The following is a 16,314-nucleotide window of genomic DNA, read 5'->3' on the forward strand; positions in this document are numbered from 1 at the left end:
GCTTCCTGCAAGGTTTGATCCACATCTGACAAAAAGAGATTGAAGAGGATTGCTGCCAGGGGGCAGCCCTGTTTTACCCCACAAAATGTCTGGATGGCCTCAGACAGTCTACCAGTTTTATCCAGCCTAATACGTATGTTTGTATCGGTATGTAGATCTTTAATGGCAAGGATTAAGCTGGCAGGACAGTTCCAATTGGACATCTTTTCCCATAGTAATTCGCGATTAATACTGTCAAAAGCGTGGGATAGATGAATGGATGCAATATAAATTTTTCCACCAACTTGGAGGTTGTTCATTTTCAACAAATTAATTAAAAAAAGGTTAAGACTACAGCCAACACCTTTAATGAACCCAGTTTGTCGGATGTCTGTGTGATTGCTAGATAATGACCATCTCTGTAGATCTCGCTGTAGAAAAGTTGCATAAATCTTTCCCAAGACATCGAGTAAGGCAATGGGTCGATAATGACTAGGATCTAAGCGATTTCCTTTTTTAAAAATTGGCACGATAATAGCACTTTTCCAAGTGGTTGGTGTTATAGCAGTAAGAGCAATTTTGGTAAAAAGATCGTAGCAGAAGTCGGTCTATTCCACAGGGTTTTGTTTCAAGGTGAAATTGGTCAGACCATCAGGCCCAGGGGCTCGAGATGAACTTAATTTAGTAATGGTCTCCAAGATGTCAGATTTCACAAATTTTAGGTCCCAACGGTTCAACTCTGGCACTAAAGATCTTTTGATATCGCCTTTGGAACTATAGAGTAATGTATAATGATTAATCCAGCTTTCCTCTGATACCATATTTTCTTGTAGGGCGTCTCGAGGAGCACTAAGATTATTTACAAGGTTCCAAAAGTCTCGGGTATTTTTATTTGCCAGTTTTGACATCATGGCTTCCGCATCAAGTTGGAGCAGATGGGCTCGATGTTGTTTTAACCAGTTTTTGTATGATTGCTTTATTTTTTTCCTTTGCAAGGTGGACATATTGGTTGAATCTCTTGGACAACGTCTAATCTCCATTCTCATTCGGCGTTTGCGTTTCAAAATATTCAAGTCAAAGACATGGGATCGTTGAAACGTTTGACTTCTTGGTCCCTTGTTAGTCTCTTTAAATTGTGTTAGTAAGTGCCGATATTCAATTTGATTCGGTTCTTTTAGGAATGCTTGATTTATGTTTTTAACCTCTTTATTTGCTAAACGCAGACGGATCCTGTTGGATTCGACAGAAATATTGTGTCTCGAATGAGCAAATGGCTTATCATATGCGGAAATTACCAATTTCAATAAGTTATGATCACTTTCTTTTTTTTCCACCACCTGAAGTGACTCTCACATGCACTCTAGCATGAAGGTCATCAGAAACGTAAAAATAGTCAAGATTAGATTTCTGAGCCATCCTTTTCCAAGTAGGTTTCGCAGGAATGTCTCCAGTAGTACATCAATTAAGCATCGACATTCCTCGCGCAGACATCTCTGCAACCCACAACAAGACATCATTTTGGGTAGTGCTTGTCGCATCCCTTGTCCTAGTCTGTGCTTTTAGGCAGTCGATATTTAGATCCCCGCACAAAACAATTTTAGGAGACAGTTCGTTTTCATAGATGGTATCAAGAAGGGTTGAAATTTGATCAATAAACATATTTGCGCTAGACGCTTGATGTTGCCAATACACGTTAATGATTGATATTAAGTCCGCCGGAAATTTTGCTTTGTTCTCTAATCTAACCAATATAAATTGAAGATATGGTGTTATATTTCTACTCTCTTTGATTTGATACCCAGAGCTTTTCCTTATCATAGTGAGCAGACCGGCCATAGGTCTACCTCGTTTGTTCTGGATCGCAGGATTTAAGGCCACTTCGAACTCATCACATAGCGGAGACTCTGATAGCCATGTCTCCTGGATACACACAAAGTCCAGTCCCATAAACCAGGAGTGTAAAAACAAGTGGCTAAACCCGCGAGAGTTCCATGATGCCAGTGTTACAAATGTTTGTTTTCCAGGTTTTAGGCATTAACTTCGCTGATTATTAGCCAAGGATTTGGCAATCCAATCCCAATCATTCGACTGTGTAGGGCCGACAGCAATGACATCCGTAGCGCTGTTATTGTTTGCAGCAGATCCGACACAAGAAAAGGTTATTTGAATTTGTTCACTCGTCCAGGGTGCGTTTGTTGTCTTGGGAGGCAGACCATCATCAACATTGAGACTCCTCGAAGGGTCGATTGCAATCCCCATGAGGGGGGTTGACCCAAGCCCATCAAGGCACCCAACAGCGTCCTTTGATTGCAACTGGAAATCAGGTTGAATTGTCCTTGAAAGGATATAATCTTTCTGAACAGATGGATTGGTTTCTTGGGTAATTTGATCTTCTCGAATGTCAAAGCCCATTGATAAAAGAACAGCAGCAGAGTCCAAAAGGATGTTACGTATGATCCCAGAATCGATATGCAACCGGACAATATCGTTTTGTGGTTCTTTATAGAATTCCACAGTTCTAATATCCCCCGTTTCAATTGTCCGAAGATTAGGTACATAATGGAGTAAACGGAGGACGTTGGTCCTATTTAGTGTAAGACCATCATTATTCGATGCTATACGTTCCAAAATCAGTTGGTATTTAGAAATAGGCTTTTTAAAGAATGGCAGTTTGATTTGATTCTTCGATGAAGATGCTTGTGTTAAGGCACGCTCATTTGTTAGAGCTCTTGGAAAAAGATCCTTCCTGTTTTCACTCTCTTGTTTGTTAACAGACATAGTGTCAAAGGGAGTAATTATAGAACTCCCTACCCGACTGTACACATCATTGGTAGTTGAGTCCTTCAGTTTGCCATGTTCGTACATTGAAAGGTTTTTCCATCTTTCTCCCAAAGTAAGAACCTTCGGGCTTTCAGGTTTCAAAATACCAACGAGTTGAGATTCTTTCGTGGGCACAATGACGCACAATCTTGAATTCTACAAGGCTTCAGGTAAGACGATGTTAGGAAGAGAAGTTCCAGCCAAGTTAGCTTGGTTTGTATCATTTGAACCTTTTGATTGAATTTCTGTCACAATTTCAGAGTCATCATTATGATCATGTGTTGAAAGATCTAACAAATCCACATCAGATTCAGGTAAGTTAGTTCCGTACATAATCCGAATCTGTGATTATGACCAGTTCGTGGAGTTGATGTTGGACAGCAGTGAGGATGGCTTGCTGCACAGCTATCAACTCGGCCACTTGACTACTTCGGGACCAATCTTGTACCCAGTGGAGGGTTCTGGGGACTCCTTGACCCATGCATTCCCTACACCGCCGGTTCATTTTCCCCGTTGTTGTCAACATGGTAAGAGCATCCATCCACATAGACAGTGCGCATTCCGTCACACTTGTCTTCTTCAAAGACTTTGTGTGGGGAATTAAGGTATGCCTCCATGTTGTCCTTGATTTTTAGACTTTCTTCCTCGAGACAGTTTTCTCTGGCACAATCATGCAAGTCAGCCAGACCTTGTGCGAGGGGACTCTTCTTGTTTTGGCTATATCTGACCTCCACAGGAAAGCCTTGCATTGAATCCAGGAAGTAATTCGGGAATTACTCACATTTCGGCCTGGATTCTGTCACTTTTGGAGATATTGCAGAGGCTGGTGTGGAGTCTCCACTATGATGTGTTCCCCCTGGATAAATGGGCGGTAATTTTTCAATGCCCACACTGTTGCCAGGAGTGCCCTCTCACAATCGTTGAATTGTTCCTCCACAGAGGATAAAGTTTTACTCTCGTAGGAGATTACTTTATTGACCTTGTCATGCTTTTGCTATAATACTGCAGTCCAGCATGTATTTGAGAACCCTGTCTCCAAGAGGAACTCCTTGTTTCTGACAGGGTAAGCTAGGCAAGGCGCTTGTGAGAGGCTTCTTTTGAGTTGTCTTACTGCCTCGGCTTGTTCTGGACCCCATTCCCACTTGAGCCCCCCTTAAAAAGATGAATCAGGGGTCTGGTGATCTCTGCATAGCCCTCAATGAACTTTCGGCTGTAATTAGTCAGTCCACTGAGGCTCCTTAGTTCCCGCATAGTTGTAGGGTCTTTCAGTTTCTGGAGTGCTTCCACTTTCTTTTCCTGGGGACAGAGACCCTGAGGAGTAATCTCATGCCCCAAGAAATTTACACGGGTTCTACACCACTGTGCCTTTTGGAAGGAAATTTTTGCTCCTGCGGCCCTCAACTGTGTCAGAACATAACGGATCTCCGCTATGTGTCCCTCCACAGTTGAGCTTTAAATGAGGACATCATCTACATAAGCCAGGTTACCCCTTTCACCCAGGTCGGGCATGGCCTTATGTAGAAAAATGTTGAACTCATTGCCAGAGTTGATGTATCCGAAGGGAATCCGGGTCCATGTGTACTGCTGCCCCCCCAAAGGTAAAGGCCAGCTTGTATTGGTCCTCCCTACTGACAGGCACAGTCCAGTATCCATTGGTTAGGTCTATTGCAGTGAATACATGTGACCCCTGGATCTGAGACAGCCCTTAGTCAATGTAGGGAAGAGGCTATCGGGCAGTATGGACCCTTTTGTTGAGCTCCCTAAGGTCGGCGCAGAGTCTCCACTGGCAGTTTGGCTTCAATATCCCCAGCACCGGATTAGTGAAGGTGCTGTAGACTGGACGGATTATCCCACGGGACTCAAGGTTCTTAATTATTTCAGTAAGGGACCCCATTGATGCGAGAGGCAAGTGATATTGCTTCACAAACACTGGAGTTATGCCAGGGTCCGTGGGAATTGTTGTGTGGATGTCGGTGCGACCACAGTCATATGAGTCCACCGCAAAGAGATCTTGAAAATCCAAGAAAACTTGTTTCAACTTTTGCTTCTGCTCCAGAGTCTCACAGGCATCAGCTAGGTTGACTCTCTCGTCAACCATCTGCCTGAAGCCTGGAAAGACTTCTGGTTTCGCTATCTCAGTGGCCTCCTCCAGCTTGGTGGAGAAGTCCCTGGTCAAAGTGCTGATTTGGACTGGTGGCTTCAGCTGCGTAAGGCAGCCCTCATGGACCTGGAAAATCACCTCATCCCTCCAAAAGTCACAAGTCACATCTTCCTTACCATAAGGGCAGGAAGTGTACACCAGGAAGTTCCCCCCATGCCGGGTAAAGATCCTGTCTGGTGTTGTGTTGTCATCACTGTTACTGTCAAAACAGTCCTTGGGGATTGGTCCTAACAGTTCATTTCCTAAATCAATGGAAAAATGTCGGTCATCAACCGCCATTCCAATAATGGTGTCTGCGGCTAGAGTGATACTCTTTAAGTCGCTGTTATCCACCTCTATTGGAATGGTGTCATGTTCTACATTGACTAGTGGTGTTGGGTTTACCCCAACCCTTGCTGTTGGAGAGAAGCATTTAGATGAATATAAGCATCAGGGTTTTTCAATTTCTGTCCTCTTTTAACTTTCACTTCCACAGAGAATTGTCGGGTCCTTTCTGGGATGGTGACTTCCTCACCAATCTGAATTTCAACTGCATAAGGCAGCAGTTGAACTGACCTAAATTCTTTCTCTGGATCATCAAAGCCCATGGGATTATCCGCTAATCAGGACCAAGCTTTGAAGTTTATTAGGTCCAAACTAATGGCAAAGAGATTGAGAATGTCACTGCCTAAGTAAAAGGCGGCAGTGACGTCTCGTACGACCCAACAATTATGGACTATGCTCTTGTTGCCAATGGAGATCTTGAACAAACACCTGCTTGGCAGGAGATGTTTGGAATTGGGTGCTTCCAGATCCATTTCCCATTTGTCTATCAGTTTGAATGTGGGAATGGCTGGATCTTTTGGGAGTTGGCGGAACCTGGTTTCGCTGATGAAGCTCTTACCGTTGCTCACACACACTCGGGCGAGAACCGAGCCCTTCCCTTCGTTTAACTGAACAGGGATGAACAACTGCTCTCCAATTTGCTGAATATCAGCCAGGCTCTGAGCTGATTTCTCATCTTTCTGGACTATCCGAGTGGGAATGTTGGATTGTGGATTGGTAAAGAATTTCAGAGTGTTTCCTTCCAGTGTGGAATGCCACCTTAAACTGGAAGGAAGGTTGATTTTCAGAAATAGAGAGGACCCCCCATCACCAGTCTGTTGTCCTACTGCTATTACTGTCATGTCTGGAATTTGGTTGTTCTGGAAGGGAAATTCAACTTGGTCAGATTTTTGTTCAACCATGTGGCATGTGCCGTTTAAACTAACATGGTTGACACTCTGTTTCAATTTTATTGGTCGGCTAGTCTGGGTCCAGAGGACCTTGTTTACACAGTCTATTAGGGGTGAAAACCTTCTCAGGAAGTCATTCCCTAGTAAACAAGGGGTGCCCTCTGGAGTCACAAATATGACCGGGTGCTTCACCTTGTGTCGCCCAATTTTAATGTCCAAATCCGCAGTCCCCTCGACGGGAATTTCCTTCCCGTAAAAGTTCTGAAGTTGTTCAGGAAGAGAGGTGAGAGGAATTTGATTATTCTCCCCCTTCCTGAATTCAGTTCAACAAAGGCCTTTTTGGACAGAAGGGTAGCTTGGGATCCAGTGTCCACCAGTGCCAAAATTGTACCCTGCCCCTGTATTTGTACCGGGGCATAGTATCTTCCCTCCTTCTCTGCAAGGGGATCACAGATAATGTACATTTTTGGACAACTGGTGGGTGAGCTTTTTAGTTTTGGACATTGAGAGAGAAGAGATTTGGGCACAATTCTGTGGGGAGCCTAGGGAATCAGAAAGAAAAAGGTGGCAACTAGAGATGGGAGAAGTTTTCAGTTCCCCTGGTTCTGGTTCTGGGCCGCCCCCCCTTTTTGGAGGCAGTCACCAGGATGTGTTTGAACCAGGGGAATGTCATGCTGTTGGTTCTGGGATTGGATGATGGGCAGCACTAGCTCAGTCTCCACATCTACCCAGTCTGGATTTGAATCCTTTAGGACCCATTTCTCTTTGGGAGCAGTTCCCCCATCTCTGAAGGACAAGATCCTTTTCTCAGGATCCTCTGAGGACCCCTCTCCTTCAAATTGGAAGATCTGTACCTCCTCTACAAAATGGGTCTGTTTGGATCCTTTATTTCTCCTACCCCCCCCTCTGCTCGTTGGGTGGCAGGCTTTCAGGGGCAAGAGATTTTGTTTCCGGTTCCTGGGTTTCCAGGGGCTTTTTACAAGTGGGGAAGGAAGCTTCCTCCAAAACTTTACACCCCCCTTCCCCTTGTGCCTCCTCCCTGGGAACCAGTGGGTTGTCGGGGGGCTGCCCCCGTCATTGTTCTGGAGCAACAGGTCCATAGTTGGAGGAATTCTGTGCCGGCATGCCCATCTGAGGGTTCTGCTGAGCCCTCAGCATGTGAACCAGACCTTGTGCCATATTCTGGACCTGGCGCACTAGCTGTGAAACCCGCTCAGGCCGATACAGTGTTCTGTTTTCTCCCTTGAGCTGATCCCGGGAAGGGTAGCTATCCCTCCTCGGGTAATACCCCGGGTTGGGAAGATTTGGGTACCCCTCCACCCTTGGCCTCCCCTCTCCTGGATTAGGTTGTCTGGGCTCAGGAAATTGGGGAAAGAAGGATGGAAGATTTTGGGGTTGAAAGTTTTGTGGATGCCTGGGGAAGAAGTTCTGTCCAGGATTTGGGGAGTTTCTGCCCTCCTGGGGGAAGTTAGGAGGAAAGTTCCCTGGGTTAGGTGCCTGGTTGGATCCCCCCTCTTGGGCTGGAGGAGTCCACACATAACCCAGGATGGGTCTGTTCCGCTTGTAGCGGGGACTTACATAGTCTGGGGAGTGAGGGATCCCATTTGTGGGACTACCTCCTTGGCTCCCTGTCTGTGATTGGCCCAAGGGCCTTCTGGGCTTTGGATTATTCTGTTGTGCAGATGGGTTTTAGGTCCCCCATCTCCAAATCTAAAATGGGGGCAACCTTTACCTCTGCCACCTTAGCAGCAGCAGGTGTGTTGGTTGTTTTGGGGATTTTTTGAGTTTTCTTGTTGTCTAGAGGCTTTTGCACCTCATAGATCTGGGTGGCCTGTACAATGACCCAGTCTAGTGATCTTTTCTCATGAAAATCTCTCACTAGCTGGGTCATGATGTACTTTGGAAGACCGTGGAAAAAAGTATTAACAAATTCTCTGCTGTCCGGGAGCACCCTTCTGGTAGTCTGCGAAAACGCACGCTTTAGTTCCTGAACAAATTCTTGTGGGGCTTGATCCTCCCCACATTGCAAGTTGTAGGCTGGCTTGCAAGCCTCTTGGGGAATTCTGTGTACAGAAAAATGCTTCAAGATGGCTGCCCTATTGGTGGACCATCTAGAATGATTTTGGTCCTCCAGCCCCGCAAAGAAACTGGAGTATTCTGGTGAGAATGTCCATTTCACATACTGAATGCAGCTACTACTGTCTTTCAAATGGAACGTTTCCTCATCTGCTCAAAGAGCTCTAAGTGCTGCCAAACAGAATACTTAGCGTTCTTATGATAAGGCGTGATGACGCTCCTTATTACCTTGATTTATTTTAAGGGGTTCTAAAGCAAGGCACTTTTTGCCTTATTGGCCTTCTTGGTTCGGGTAACCCTGGTCCATTCATCCTCTGACTCAGAGGCACTGCTCCCAGAGGTGCCTGTGTGGTCTTCTAGGTTCTCCCGGATTCTGCAAGCCTGGGAATGGCTGGCAGAATGTGGGGACCCAGTCTCCTGTGTCCTGGGGTGCTCAGAGGAGTCTTCTTATTCCTCCTTGCTCCCAGGATTTGATGGGTATCCCCCCATTGTCCTAGCTGGGCAGAGGTTTTTAGGATGCCCTTAGTGGGCCTACCCTCCTGGAGTTCCCCACTAAACTTCACAGTACTTGGGTGCCCATCCATTCCTTGGAGGTACTGGCCTATGAGCCCCAAACTTCTGACTGGATAGTAATCTGCCATACCCGTGGCCCTGGGCACATGTGCGCCAGTGGACATGGGGGTGGCACAGTCCAGGGACTGGGAGAGATGAAGTTCTCTGGTACTAGGGTTCCTGAGGTTATGCTCAGGTGTTTTCCTTTCCCAGCGAACCTCATCTCTATCAGCCCCTGCTCCCTGTTGCCATGCAAGAACCTGAGCTTTCTGTTCCTCAATCAAGGCCTTACTAGTCTCTATCAGTCTCTCTTGCATAGCTACCTGCCTGTGGAGCTTGTCATTATTCTCACAGAGAGCCTCATTTTCTCTCTGTGCTTCCTGGGTTGCTTTTGAATACTTGGCCAGTTTTTGCTGCAGGAGGGTTACCTCCTGAGTCCAGTCCCTACTGGCCTGCTCCTTTCTTGCCAGAGCATCTTCCACCCTCCTGGTGTGCTCTAACAATCTATCATGCTCTTTTTGGAGGTCACCCAGTCTCTGCAGGGCCAGGTGATTTTCTTCCAGTTTCACTTTTAAGTGACAGACTTCCTGGCCTAAGGTGTGCCTTTCCTGAGCAAGAGCCTGCCTCTGTGCCACCAGGTCATCCCTCTGTCTTTGAAGGGTACCAGCTTTCTAGTGCTCTGGCTGGGTGTCCAGGTCTTTCAGAATTAACTTGTTGCTCTCTGCCTTCTCTCTATCTAGGTGCTTTGCAGTGTGACTACCTGCTCTGCGCATGCCCTGTTGAAGTCCAGTTGTTGCTCCAACTTTTTCTGGCTCTGCAGTAGGGTCCAAACCTTCTTGGTACTCCTTCTGCAAGGCCAGAATTTCTGGTATCCTAGTCTGCCTTTTCCTGTTGCACGATACCCATATGCTCTTTTATTTTAACTATATACTGCCTGCTTTCATTTTCTGACTCCTGGCTCCTCTGCAGCCTCTGCTCAGAAGAGTCCAGATCAGATTGGGCCTTTTCTAATGCCATCAGTTGCCTACTTGCCAGATCTTGTCCATCAGCATATTTATCCTGTATGGCTCCCATAGATAAATATAGATATGCCGCTATCTTGACAATCTTATGTTGGTCATCCTTGGCCTTAGGGGCCATATATAGTTCACTCAGGACCACATGTAAGGGACCCTGATCTCTCCAGATATCTAACCCAGTTGCAGTGATTCTGGTCCTGCTCATTCCACTCACCTCTCACAAATAACTTATGTAAAAGGTGTTCTCTAGCTATCTTGATGTCTGACACCATTTTGGAAATATTAATTTCCTTCCTGACTTACAGACGTTTTTTTATTTTATGTTTGCAAAACAGACTGTTTCCTTTTGAGCGTTCCCTTTTGAGGGGTGCTTTTACAGCGCAACACAGCGTAGTAGCCCAACAGGATTTATGTATCCTGTCAGTTAGCACACTGTATTAAGCTGCACAAGTGGTAGTTCTAATCCAGAAATCCCAGATGAGCCCCCAATCTGTAAGTGATTTCAGTCCAACACTCCAACGAAGTCAATGGGCCTCATTCCGGGTTTGGAGCTAACCATGGAGTAATTAGCTCCATGGTTGCCTCCGAAACTGTCACAAATCTGGCATGGTGAATGGAGTAATTACAAGTCCATTCCAGGGTTGGAGGGACCGGTAATTCCCCATTCACCTTTTGCCCTTCCGCATTCCCATTTCTGCCCCATAGGGCTCAATGGGAATGGGGAAGGAGGTAATTACGGCACCGTAAATTACGGTACCGTAATTACCTCCGAAGTACCTTTGCGGGTCCCGTACTTTACTCCTGCTAAAAGAAGGAGGTAAGGAAGGACCCGCAAAGGGACATCGGAATACGGAGGTAAGGGATTACCGGCATCGGCACCCTTACCGGTGCCGGTAATTCCTTACCTCCAACCTCGGAATGACCCCCAATGCCTCGTATGGGATGCCCAATGGAAACCCTTATTTATATATTTTTATGTCAAGGTTCTTTTAATTCTGGATGATGTACCCTTATAAAACGCCCCTCTCTTTGAATTCCCCCGGTCTCACTGAACCAAGAAATAGGTTTGTTTTGCAAATTAAAAGATTTATTTGAAGAATTGAACAATATATAGATTATACTTGTGCGAATATGAATAATATCTGAATATCACACTTATGAATATGAACAATGATCATCAATGGGTAATATTACAATATCAACAATCTCTTTAATCATTTAGGAGTAGGAACAGGAGGATTAATGTAGCAGAGAATACTTTGTGTGGTTCAAGGAAATGCAATGATACGAAAGAATGCAACACAGAAATAAAACTTGATATGACTTCAATCAAAAGACAATATGATCACTCTTTCCCCCTATTGTTACTCACTCCCCCCAACATGCAATATGAAGATATGGAATGAGGGCACACAGGTATCAGGAATAACAATCAACAATGCAGTTCAATCCCAATTCCCCCAGCAAGCTTAGAGAGAACAGGTATGATTTTAAACAGGCCAATATGCTTTTGAATGTGATTTGCAATGAATGGGAAAATGATAAAATTGATTTTAATTCGCTGAATGGGATTTAGAACTAGTGAGAGTTGCTTGGGATAGGTTCAGGTAGACACTAGCAATGATTGTAGAATGATTAGTAGATTGAAAAAGAAATTCAGAAGTTGAAAGCAAGAAATAGCTGTTTTACATAGAATGAAATTGAGCCAAATTGCAAATCGCTGCAGCTTTTCTGCATGCGGGAAACACGATTACGGAAAAACTATAAGGAATTGGAATGTCATTTTGGGTTTGTTTGAAAGCTGAGGATGATAGCTTCAAAATGACATTCGTTTCTAGGATGTACGGTTCAAAAGTTACAGAGGTTTTTGTGAAGGTAGATTTTTCAGAAACAGAGTCAAGATTTCAAAAATGAAAGATGCGCTTTAAAGATGAGGAACCAAGATGGACTTATACTAAGGGGCTATGAAAGTACAAGATACCCAACGGGACAACCACCAGAACAGAGCGCCTTCCGTTCTGATTGCTGTGCACCAGGACACTTGACTTTCTTAAGAAAATATCAGAGCACAGATGATTATCGTTACAATTATCACAGGCTATATAATGAGAAGAATTCAGGATGGACACAAGATTCTATAATGCAGTTCTGGATAGGTTGAAATGGATTGAATAGGATTACTTTAAACTAAGAGATGACTAGGACAGTTCTATACTAAATACCCACTCCTATGGCTTTTTGGAATGGAATGGGCCCGTCAAAGATCTGGTCAAAGGTTTGGACTTCACTCGCCACTGGACAGGATCAAGGCACCTGGGTTCTGCTCTTAGCAAGGCCCTCTGGTCTGCGCGGCCTCTTAGACTGGATCTGATGGGATGGTTCTGGGTACAGCTCTGCTATATGGATCTAGATCTTGGTTCTAGCACAAGGTTCTTAGCTAGAACAGCAAAACAGATCGGCCAGGCGGTTGGATTTTGTGATGCCCCTTGGAAGTTTAGGGGTTAAAATCAGGTTTGCTAGATTTCAAAGGTCTGCTGAAAAGGGTTCAGCTTTTTGGATTAGGCCTCTCTGCTTCAAAGTTCTAGGGTCTGGTTCTAGAGTCTGGATCTGGAGTCTGGTTCTTCCTGCAGGGTGCTTCACCAAGGGATCAATTGATGAGTGAGAAAGTCTGTCTGTCTGTGGGTCCTCAACAGTCCCTATTTATCCATTTTCCAAAGTGGGTGGGGAGGCTGATTGTCTATGCCCAACCCTCTAAGGATCTGTTAAGTCAGAGAATTCCCTGTCCCCTGATTTGAAAAGGGAACAGTGTGTCATCATGTGTCATAGTGATGCTGCCATTTAGGGAAGAACCTCCCCTTTGCTTTTACCCAGAAAATATATTTTTCCCAAAAAACATATTTCCCATATGCACAACTTGTTAATATTACATATACACATCACAGATTAATTAAGGCACGTCTCTGTTCAAGTCCCATGTTCCTACGAGTTTCGGTTCACAAATGACAGCTTTTTCGCGCTTTTGGTTGGTTACACATTTCCGGATCTGTACAATTTTTTACATATACATGCACATACCATCTGGTCATACTTCTGTAATTTTTCATGTACCTAGCACAACCACAATAGCCGCAATATTAAAAACTTTTGTGCATCAGTCTCAGAACATCGCACAGATTCCAGATTAGTTTTAAACTGTGAGCAAATTTTTTTTAATAATCTCTAAGTTTCATATTTTTGTCAGTTCGGTACAATATTTTAGAAGTATTTTCCTTAAAGATATATTTAATCCAATCTCAAATACACATTTTCAGTCTGGCCCACCTCCAAAGCTTGACTGAGTCAGAGAGTCACATGGCTTGTCTTCCTGCCAGGGCAGTTTCTGTTGACGCCCCAAATTAGCATTTCCATTCAGCTCAAGGGAGCCCTTCGTCTTCACTCAGAACAACAGGCCAGGGTGCCTCTCCCAGTTCCTTTTCACACCAGCCTGCCAGTTTCTCAGCAGAGCACAGGAGAACAGGTTCCTTTGTTTAGGAAGGAGGTGTGGAATGTGTTTGAAGCCCAATGTGGGAAACTTTAACTTTTAAACCCCAGGTCTGAAATTGACTTGTCTTAAAATATAACTTACATTTTTAACAAATACATCAACCAATATCTTACTTCAAGCCTTTTTAGAATATAGTTTTGAATTGTATCCACCTCTTAGGCTTCTGATAGCAAGTCTTTCTTTGGCATAGTTTGAGTTCAATTTACAACTTTACACCTGACAGGTTTTAAATTGCCAGCTTCTGACAGAGCTGAGTAACGGTACTACACCCATTTTGACAGATTTCTTCCAGCTCAATCATCCTTAAAAGTGGACTTTGTTCAGATAATATATACTTCTGTGGACATTGTATTTATGCGGATTCTCGAAGTAGAATGGTGTTGACCACCCAACAAGGAGGTTGGATCTTTGTGTGTGGTTTGTGAGCGGATTTTTTAAAAAAGCTCTGTGTTTCGTTTGCAATGATTATGCTCTGTGGGCAGCCAAATGATGGGTTTTGGCAGTGGTCTCCCGTGTTACCACTGACATAGGCAAAAGTGGATGGTGGCCTATTTTTCAGATTTTTACTGCGCACTTTCTGGTGATTCTTAGCGAGCAGCATGCTTTCCGGCGGCCATTCTGATGTTTCTGCTGCAAGCAATGCACAATAATGTTGCAGGGCTTGGACTAGTGGGTTGAAACATCCCACACTGGTTGTGTCTAACTGTGCCTGCCCAAACAGAAGCTGCAGCTAAAAGGTCACATCATTACGGCATGCACCTAGCGGGCCATGCTGAAATATACAGTACTGTACACCAAGCCCCTTGTTTTATAGCCGGTCTCTTGGTGACTGTTGTGATACATCGCACAACTCCAACTAACCACATTTAAGCAGCACGGAAATGGGGAAAAAAATTACTGGCTGCAACAATAAAATATGCCCAGGTACTTTCTGCACTCATAGCGAAAATCTAAAGTTGGCACCCATGGATATACACACAGTACTGCTTAGCTTAAAACGTTTTACTTTACTTTACTTTTATCATTTATATCGCGCACACTATGTACCTGTAGGCTTAAGGGCGCAACAGCAATGAACAAGAGGACAACATAAAAGAAACATCAAAACAGAGGCCGGACAGCAAAGATCATTAATCAAGGTTCATTCAAACAAAAGAGTTTTGAGTTTCTTCTTGAAAAGTTCTGCAGACTTTAGGCACCTGCGTTCCTGAGGCTTTCATAGTCCTACACCTAGGAAGGGCCAACTGATCAGAATTACTGATCTGAGGGATCTCGTTTATGTTTTTGCTTTCAAAAGATTCTGGAGCTAGACCGGCATCATGCCCTGCTGGCATTTCTGTGTCATAAGCAGAAGGCAAAACAGGAGACTAGACTGAACAAGGAGCCAGTGCAGAGCACGTCTAGCCGCTGATACATGAGCCCTACGAGCAATTCCCATAACCCCTTACACTGCCCCATTCTGTATCACCTGTAGCCATTTGCAATCTGTTTTGTTAATACTGTACAGCAGGCTACATCAGTAATCGATCTTGGCACCAACACACACCCTTGCAATGATCTCTGCATTGGCTTGGGAGAAGAAGGGTCGAAGGTGTGCCAAGAGCTTAATGTAATAAGCTGATGATGACACCAGGCTACCAACATGCACCTTCATATTTAAGTGTTGGTCCAAGATAATGCCCAGCGTCTTAACCTTCTTTGAGAGACTATTTTTGAGTCCCCAAAATGAAAGCTCCCATAAGCCGAACCCAATTTCTGACTCATATTTGGGGTACTAACAATCAACAGCTCTGTCTTGCCTCTATTCAGAGCCAAGTTGTTTTGAACCATCCAACCCTCGATGATGGAAAAGACCTTGTTCAACCGTGCTGCTTCAGTTTCATGTATTCCAGAAATAGGGATGACACACTGTGTGTCATCAGTATAATTTGTAAACACCACTCCCTCTTGCTCCAAGAGAGCAAAGAAAGATGCCGTATAAATGTTATGAAGACAAGGTGAGATACATGATCCCTTTGGCACACCAAATATCAAGGTTATGGGTGATGCTACTTCCTCCTCATGGAAAACTCTACTATCCCAATTACTGAGGAACAAGGATATCCATTGGGCTGCTGTCGATGTAAAATTGGCGAAAGAAGGTGGAGTCAATGGCTACCCTTGTCATTAACCCTCTGGTAGTTTTCTTTAGTGAGCAGTGGAGCTAAGATAGTATGTGTCAGTTAGCTCTTACAAGGAACACAAGGGAGTTAATTTGTTTATAGACATAAAAAATGCAATTTATTAGTTCACAAGAAAAATGTTTAAAACAACGACATATGCCATCCTAGGCACAGGAAAAAGAACATAACATACAAATCGTAAATGATTCTGCATATAGGTGGGTTAGTACATCTAAAGTGACTGTAGTTTTATGTATTTCTAATATTGAGGCAATACATAAACATTGTCGACAATATGCAGAATCATTTACGGTTTGTATGTAATGTTCTTTTTTCTGTGCGTAGGATGGCATATGTCTTTGTTTTACCAGAGCGTTAATGACAAAGGTAGCCTTTGACTCCACTTTCTTTCTACAATTTTGCCCTAACACTCTGGAGTCAGGCCTCCTTAAAAAAAAAGAGTGTTTCCCACCCTTATCTTATACAGATGTAAAATTGGCTACATACTTCAACCTGGTGACCATAATGAAGTGATCCACCAGGTCGAAGGCCGTTGACAAAGCAAGCAGCATCAAAATGATGCGTTTCCATCATCCATGCGTTTCAACAACCTGGCCTTGACTTCCAACAGCACAGTCTCAGTCCCAAATCCTTGCCTAAACCCAGAATGATGGTTATTAAGGATGGGATATTTATTCAAATGATTCGCGATTTGAATATACACCACCCGATCCAGGATATTAAGCAGGAACTGGGTGTTTGTGATAGTTCTATAATTTAGCTGCAT

This window comes from Ambystoma mexicanum, chromosome 4p (assembly GCF_040938575.1).
Source record: "Ambystoma mexicanum isolate Mex_15411 chromosome 4p, UKY_AmexF1_1, whole genome shotgun sequence".
In the NCBI taxonomy this organism is placed as follows: Eukaryota; Metazoa; Chordata; class Amphibia; order Caudata; family Ambystomatidae; genus Ambystoma; species Ambystoma mexicanum.